The 8,110-nt window shown below is 39.4% G+C and overlaps 1 protein-coding gene across 2 annotated transcripts in view; it reads left to right on the top strand.

Annotated features, from left to right (window-relative positions):
- Positions 1 to 683: 683 nt before the first annotated feature.
- Positions 684 to 8,110, top strand: part of LOC143038133 (uncharacterized) — a 100,046-nt gene continuing 92,619 nt past the window's right edge. For both annotated transcript variants that reach the window (XM_076207136.1, XM_076207135.1), the window contains exon 1: positions 684 to 935. The gene's annotated coding sequence lies outside the window, so the exon portion shown is untranslated. The remainder of the gene's footprint in view (positions 936 to 8,110) is intronic.

Here is an 8,110-nt window from a genome sequence, read left to right as displayed (position 1 = left end):
TTTGTTCTACTTAACGCCGGTTCTCATTGTCAATTTAGGGTTCATGGTGGTCTACAGAATTAATGTTATGTTTGACGGAAAATCCAGGGGTTGTTTGACTATTGTGTTTGACGGAGATGGAAAACACGTTTGCAAGCGTAGCCATTGTTTATTTTTCCACAACGCCATGTGGTTTTATTCATGTGATCGAAACGCCTTCACTTCCTCCAAAATAACGTTCATAATTATGATACTATTTCTGTCTACTAATTGCTACCGCTATTGTTATTTTAGGACTACAAGAAGTGGGGACTATACACCTGTGACTTACTCTTTTGCTCTATGTGTGTTTTAATGGACATGCTTATTAGTGAATAAAAAGTGGTTCCTAATGTCTGTGCGAATTTTATAAATAATGATAACAAATCAGTTGAATCGGAGGTGTTCGAGTTCTCGGCATGTTGCAGCACCTAGGCCAGACGTACGATAATCCAAATATAAAATTTGCAGATTCTTCGTTTATATTTCAAGTAAGAATAAGGGTACTGTGATAAAAGTGTTATTTTTTGTTTTTAAACAGAGTATAATTGGTTACCAGTGTGAAGGTGATTGAATACATTTATTAACATAATTATTTGCATGACGCTTTGTCCTTAGTTATCGGATCTCGTGCGCACTTGCCAGTTCATCGAGAAGTGACTGGATTGTGCATAGGAAGAACCCAGCGAAGTTACTCGCTGGTCGTACACACCAATAACTGAAATTTCTGGATTATTTTCGTGCAAAGTCTACGTTCTTTTTTATTTAATTTTTACAACAGCGTTTTTTTCATGTTTGGTTTTGTTTGATTTTATTTTTTTCCGTATTCAGTGTGAATCAAAATAGGAACTATGATGAGATAGTGTGAAGCTAAAGCGATCATGGTCAAACCAACATATAACTTCATTCCTGTTGTGGTAAGTAGGTTGGTAAGGAGTTGTGGTAAGGAGTTTACTTTCGTAGATAAAAGTGAATTTATAGGTCTAAAATGTGTGCTACAGTAAATTCAAAACTGGACAGTAACAATGATAAAATTGTAATTCGTTTGCCTAAATGGGTTCATTATATATATATATATATATATATATATATATATATATATATATATATATATATATATATATATATATATATACACACACGTTTCGAGTCAGCATGTGGCTAAAATACCTCGACTTTTTTTATTAACTGAAAGTATAAGAAAACCTTCAGACAGAAGTTTTATACCTTGATTTTATTTTCTTTGGTCTAAATAAATTTCCTGACTATACCTCCTTATCATATCATCATATCATCATGAATATACAGTACAGTACATATCTTCCGACCCGGATATCCTGATATGCAGTAAAGGAATTTAGCAAAAATGAAATCTCGATCCACATTTTTAATGCAGCTATAGAAAAAAAAAAGGAACATATCATGTATAGTTTAGATATTAGGGAGGTGGTGTGAAATATAAAAAAAAATCAAACTGGAACTGTAAAATTAAAGAATATTGTGTGATTTGCAAGTCATGTCAGATTGAATGCAAAATTTAGTCAAGTAATATTTATTTAAAAGGTCGTTTTCGCCTTCATGTGCAAGTCTAATTGTCATGTATAGTCACACAATTCAGACTCGGTTCTCAAAATCAGCAAAAAAGTAGACAATAATTATTAACTTCACATTGTTTTAACAGAAACTTATGTTCATGTCTATTATGTAGAAAAGCGGCTATACCAACTTCTGATATAACGTATTGCGGCCACTGAAAGCGAGAACATAATTTCTGGTGACTAGAGCCTTTTGTTGTGTAACATTTGTACTTTGCCTATATTTAAGTTTAAAACCTCATGCAAGTGAACAAGGATTTTATCAACTGCTGATTTAATTTTCTACGAAACGTGAAAGAATGTATAGAATTGTGGTCACGTCCAGCTATCTGACGAACGATGCAACAACTACAGGACAGTACAAGTGTTACCATGAACATTATGAAATTTTACGTATTCAGTGCTTCAAATTGAACTCTTCAGTGAATATATATATATATATATATATATATATATATATATATATATATATATATATACACATATATATCTATATAGATATATCTGTGTGTGTGTGTGTGTGTGTGTGTGTGTGTGTGTGTGCGTGCAAATATTGCTCCCTCGGATAAAAGCTCAGAGCGCTGTGGTTAGAGTTCTCGCCTGCTACTATGGCGGTCCGACTTCGAATCCCGCCCATGGCTGAAATGATTTCAGTATTGCTGCGCTGGGGGGGTGTTACTCCAACTCTCGTGAGCGGGGAGTTGGGAGTGTGTGTGCGTGTAAGGGCACAGCATTACCCATAGATAGGTCATACTAGCTCTGAGCTCTCATTCGGGAGGTTAATAAATGTCGATCACGAGTCCAACACGTGGTCCAAGACCATGGTGAATCACTTCTCGTTCCCTCTAAACTCTCGCTGGAAAAAATTCGATAAAGGAAAACTAGTCTTAAGGGGTTCATACTGTCTAACGGTTTGCCGAACGCGGTTCGACAGACACGCGTTTTAAGTGATGTGTGAACGGGGTATTTGGGGTTTAACCAACGTGTTCGACAACCAAATACCCCGTTCACACGTTCACACATCACTTTAAACACGTATCTGTCGAACCGCGAACCCCTTCTTAGATTCCAAGAAAATATTTTACCAAGTGTGTGCATGCACGTACTGTGTGTGATTCACCACGGTCTTGGATCACGTGTTGGACTCGTGACCGACAGATATTGCTCCCACGGATGAGAGCACACCCCCAAACTCCTTGCTCACCAGAGTTGGAGTGCCGGCTCGCAGAGCAACGATGCTGAATTTTTTTCAGTCTTGGGCGGGCCTCGAACTCGGATCGCAGAATTAGCGGTTAAGAACGATACCACTGCATCGTTGAGCCGCGCGCGCGCGAGTGTGATTCATCATGGTTTTGCATCGCGTGTTGGACTCGTGATCGACAGCTATTACCCTGCCGGAAGAGAGCTCAGAGCTCGTATATGACCGATCTATGGGTAATACTGTGACCTTACACGCGCACACACACCCAACTCCCCGCTCACGAGAGTTGGAGTAACTACTCGCAGCGCAGTGATACTGAAATTATTTCAGCCCTGGGCGGGATTCGAGCCCGGACCTTCGTAGTGACAGCTGGGAACACTACCGACCGCACTATCGAATCGAGTATGTGTGTGTGTGTGTGTGTGTGTGCATGCGCGCGCGCTGGTGGAAGTATGAGTAAGAAACTACATTCCCGAATGGATTGATCGGTAGAGCCTCACTGCCACCTTTAGCTTGACAATCTTACACTAGAATCGGCTCACGGGAATGTATATCTATGCATAAGTCTGTTTCTCTTGTGCTTGTGAAGTCCCCCCAGTCTAATTCTTCAGAGTTTTCTCAAACCTGTATTTTCTCCAAATTGTGTCTCACCTTCGTATTTCATTTCGTTCTTCTATATCTCCTGTCGGTTGAAGTTCAAACGCCACGTGATCACCTTTTCTTGTGGAGCACGTTCAAAAAGACAGTGACATCTGGGTCTTTGGTAAACGATGAATACAAAATCGGTGGCATGACTTCTCTCATTTTTATTGTAGCCTTGGCAATTGCATTTTCCGTCGCTACATTTGACAGTATTATCTCATGAGTCTTTACATTTGCCGCTTGGCCTTCAAGCCAAAAATTTCATCAATCAATCTTTACATTTGCTTTCCAGTCTACTAGCCACGCGCTTCCAGCGTGGACAAAAGTAAACCATCTACGTTCACATAAGCTAAATTCAATTTCTTTGAACTGCCTCCTGCATTATTTCGTTCTCTTCTCTTCGATATCATTTCTCCAGTCTTTGATTTACAAATATCAAGAAAAAAAATTACAACTGACGTTTTATCTGTCCTCTTTTCTTTCATATCCTTGACTTCATTTACATGTTCCGTGTCTTTGCTTGTTCTTCCTAGCAGCAGCACTCTCGACTCGAACGCTATTGAACGTGCCATTACCTACTAACATTCAGGACCTGGTGATTATCTCGTCTATTCTGACTTGTGACTTCAAATTGATTTTCATGGAGCCAGTCATTCCTTTTACCGGCCAGGACTATACATATCTTCGATCTGAGTGTCTCTTTAGACTAATCACTCATAATCATGAAAATAATATATCGAACATTCCACAACTTATGTTATCGACGTTTCTTCTAGGAAATAATGTAGTCCTATTTCCAGCCAGCAGCAATTATACATTTGGACATGACCTTATTCCCAACAAGATTTCTTTCAGTAACATTCTCTACACCTTTCAATCTCTTTGCTACTCCCCTTTTCTGTTGGTGATCAGTAAGTCAGTCTTCTCAAACCATCAATTCATAGATCTTGTTCTTCTTTCGCCTGACCCAGTCATTCCTGACCCAGGGCAGTGGACAGGATGCAGGGATGACCCGTCATCCAGGAGGTGCCAAGATAAGAGGGAGGGAGGAGGGTGGAGGGGAGTGGAATATATAGGAAATGGAATGGGTGGGAGTGGTTTCTATGCCTTTTTCTTTTTAGCTACCCCCCGTGTAGGGGGAAAAGCCTTTGGTATATGTATATATGTATGTACCTGATCCAGGTGCACATGGAGATGAGGGACGTAGACAAGCATCAGCATTAGCAAGGAAGAAATAGTCAAACAGATTGATAAACTTTAAGCTACAAAATCCCTGACTCCGAGGGTGCAACCAGTTAACGGAATTGTTTAGAGAATCATTAGACTAGCGTTTCTCAACCAGGGTTTCCCGGAACCCTTAAGGTTCCGCAAAAGGTCCCTAAGGGTTCCGCGAGAACAAGTGAGATAAGCTAATGCACTTTTGATTTTTTATTCAATTTCATATACGTAATATAAACACGCACGGCATATTCTTGGTTATTTTAATAATGTAACATAGACATCCTATCTAACCTATTATTACGATGATGGTAAAACGAGATATGGTATAGGTTTTTTTTTATTTTTTTTATTTATTATTATTATTATTATTTTTTTTTTTTTGCGCAGGAGTTCCTTGAGACATGCGACTTATTTTAAAGGTTACGCAAAGTTAAAAAGGTTGAGAAACACTGCATGAGACACTGGATTTGTGCCAATTTCTTGGGGGCACGCAAACATTGTTCCTGTTTTCAAAAACGGTGACAAATCTTCTATGCACAACTACAGGCCAATCAGTTTGACGTCGGTTATAGGTAAAATGCTGGAATCAGTAATAGTTATTGGAATCTGATATCACGTCGAGAGGTATAATTTTGTCTGTGACTCACAACATGGATTCACCAAGGGTAGGTCATGTGTAACTAATCTTTTATCATTTTACACTAACGTCCACAAGGCAGCAGATAACAGTGATAGTCACGATGTCATTTACTTTGATTTTAGCAAAGCAATCGACAAGGTGTCCCACTAGAGACTACTAAATGAAGTCAAAGCATATGCCACAGAAGGAAAATGGCTTAGATTAATTAGAGCATGGGTTAGTGATAGAAAGCAGCGGGTCACCATATATGGTGTAAAAGCCAAATGGGGTAATGTTACTAGTGGAGTTCCCCAGGATTCAGTTTTTGGTCCCCTATTGTTCATTATGTATATAAACGACTTGGACAATGGGAAAACGGCGGGATACTACCCTGGGGCGGTACATTTAGGGGGGAGCAATTCCAATTTGGACATGCCGCCCACAAGGCTGACAAAATAATTATAATATAAAAGGTCAAAGGGACCCTAAATATATTACCGTAATCTACGAATTTTGCGTTAGAATCATCAGAATATGAAACATTTTCCCCTTATCCTTTCTGCAGTAGGGACATTAAATTCAAATTTTGAAATTCGTTTAATTATTTCGCAAGCCAATCGCTAAAACAGGCAGTAAGGAATAGTGAAGATGGTAAGTTGTGATGGGGGAGGTGGATGGGTGGGGGCGTCACTGAGAATTTTGCATTGGGGCGACACTTAGGCATGTAAGGCCTCTGATGAATCTTTCCCGTCCCAAACCAAGAGATCTCCGTCGTCTTTCCATCTTATAATGACCTGAATATTCAATAATAGCAATTCCAGTTCTTCTAGTCTCTCTCTCTGTGTAACGTTTACTAGGTTAGGAACCAATTGGCTACAATTTGTACATGTAGCATGCGAACAAATCTAGGATAATTGCTGACACATACGGTACTCGTACGGAGATTAAGTGTGTAAAGGCAGAGAACAAGGCCTCATTCTTTTTACTAGCTCACGTCTCATTCGACAAGGAATCATTTGTCTTTGTATTTGTATGTTTTTATGAGTCTAGAGTTTTTTTTTTCTGTGAGAGCAGTCATCGAGGACTCTTGTTTTATTAGAAAGTTTTTATTTTACCTAGAAAACAAGAGGTTTTAAAGTTTATAAAAAATACGATATTCCAGTCAAATAAAGATTCGTCAATATTCATGTGGTTTTATAACTTATAGTCATCTTGAAATGAAAGAGACACTGAATAGCACTTTTTGGGTGACCTAATTGGGACCGGGTTTTACTCGTCTGTTCAGGGTGTTGCAGCATGGAAGGGGTTCGGCCACCTCGGCGGGTAGAATTCCCACAGATAAGGCCGCCCGGTGGAAGGTAGGGGAAAGGAATGTGAAGCAGACAACTGTGTGTAAATGGGACAAAAGTCAAGGTTTACCCATAGTGATCTACTTTGGTATGTCGACGGGCCATTTCGTGTTCGGAGAGAGGCGGGAATAGGGTCACGATCGATCGATCGAGTGACAATTTGGCTCAACAGGTGCGCTGCACTTAGGTTTTATTGATCTCCACTCCTGTCGCACTCGTGAATTAATAAAAAAGATGAGCGTTGAGAGAGAGAAATTGTTTACAGTTGCGCCACGCAACGCGGCAAGGATCGGAGTAGATGGGTCCAGTGGCGGATCCAGGATAAACAAAAATTGGGGGGGGGGGGCTAACCTGAATTCCTTCCTCTGAGTAGTCTGATGTATCAGAAGTCTGAGGTATACTTAACTTAATAATGTTTTTCAGATTTTCTGTATTTTAGACATATATAATAGAATGTATATTCGTTTTATATTGTTACACGCTTGTGCTAGTCAGTGATAGGGCACTGGCACGCATATATTCTCGCATAGAGAGAAATTATTGCAGGATCCGTGTGTAGTGTTTGTGCACATGGACTCATGGAAGTAATAAAAAATAAAAGTAGCTTTAAAAACAGAAATACAAACAAAAACGTGTATGAACTTCTGAACCTGTTAATAAAAGTATCTAAATTACATTAATAACACAGCATTGTTCATGGGATCTCACACGAACATCAACCTCCTGTTTTCTTGGGCAAATACATTGATTACATTGTCTATTTCAATATTGATTTCATTGTAAACGCCGAATAGCGCCAGGCCGTTGAGGCGATCTTGACCCATAGTATTCCTTAGGTAGGTCTTCAGTCGCTTCAGGGTTGAAAATGAACGCTCGGCCTCTGCGTTCGAGACTGGGAGCGTGATCAAAACTCGGAGTAGCTTGGCCAGGTCTGGGCGTGGGCAAGGGCATCTCCAATGGATTCGAACTTCATTGTTCAACATATATGCCTGTTGCTCTCTTACATGAATATATTGCAACTCGACTATCTAATAAAAATATGTGCCGCAGTTTTTCTAGACATTAAAAAGGCTTTTGACACAGTTGATCGTAGTATTCTATTGATGAAAATGGCTGAGTACGGAATAAGGGACTTTGAACTTCAGATGTTTCAGTCATATTTATCTAATCGTAATCAAGTTGTCTTATTTAACGGTGTCAAATCGAGATTAATGGGTGAAGTATGGGGGTACCTCAAGGTAGTATTCTAGGTCCTATTTTGTTTTTGATTTACATTAACGATATCTATAAAGCCTGTGGTATTCCTGAATACTTACTGTTTGCAGATGATACTTCTTGATTGATTGCTTCAACAACACAAAACAATCATATAGGTGACAATACAGGTATGTTAAACGGCCAACGAACGTGGTATATCTCCTTTCTATCCCTTTTCAGCGCAACTGAGACATGTCTCAGTTGCGCT

Source organism: Oratosquilla oratoria, chromosome 23 (assembly GCF_046742065.1).
Source record: "Oratosquilla oratoria isolate Oo_2021 chromosome 23, ASM4674206v1, whole genome shotgun sequence".
Taxonomy (NCBI): domain Eukaryota; kingdom Metazoa; phylum Arthropoda; class Malacostraca; order Stomatopoda; family Squillidae; genus Oratosquilla; species Oratosquilla oratoria.
This window is presented reverse-complemented; position numbering and strand designations above follow the sequence as displayed.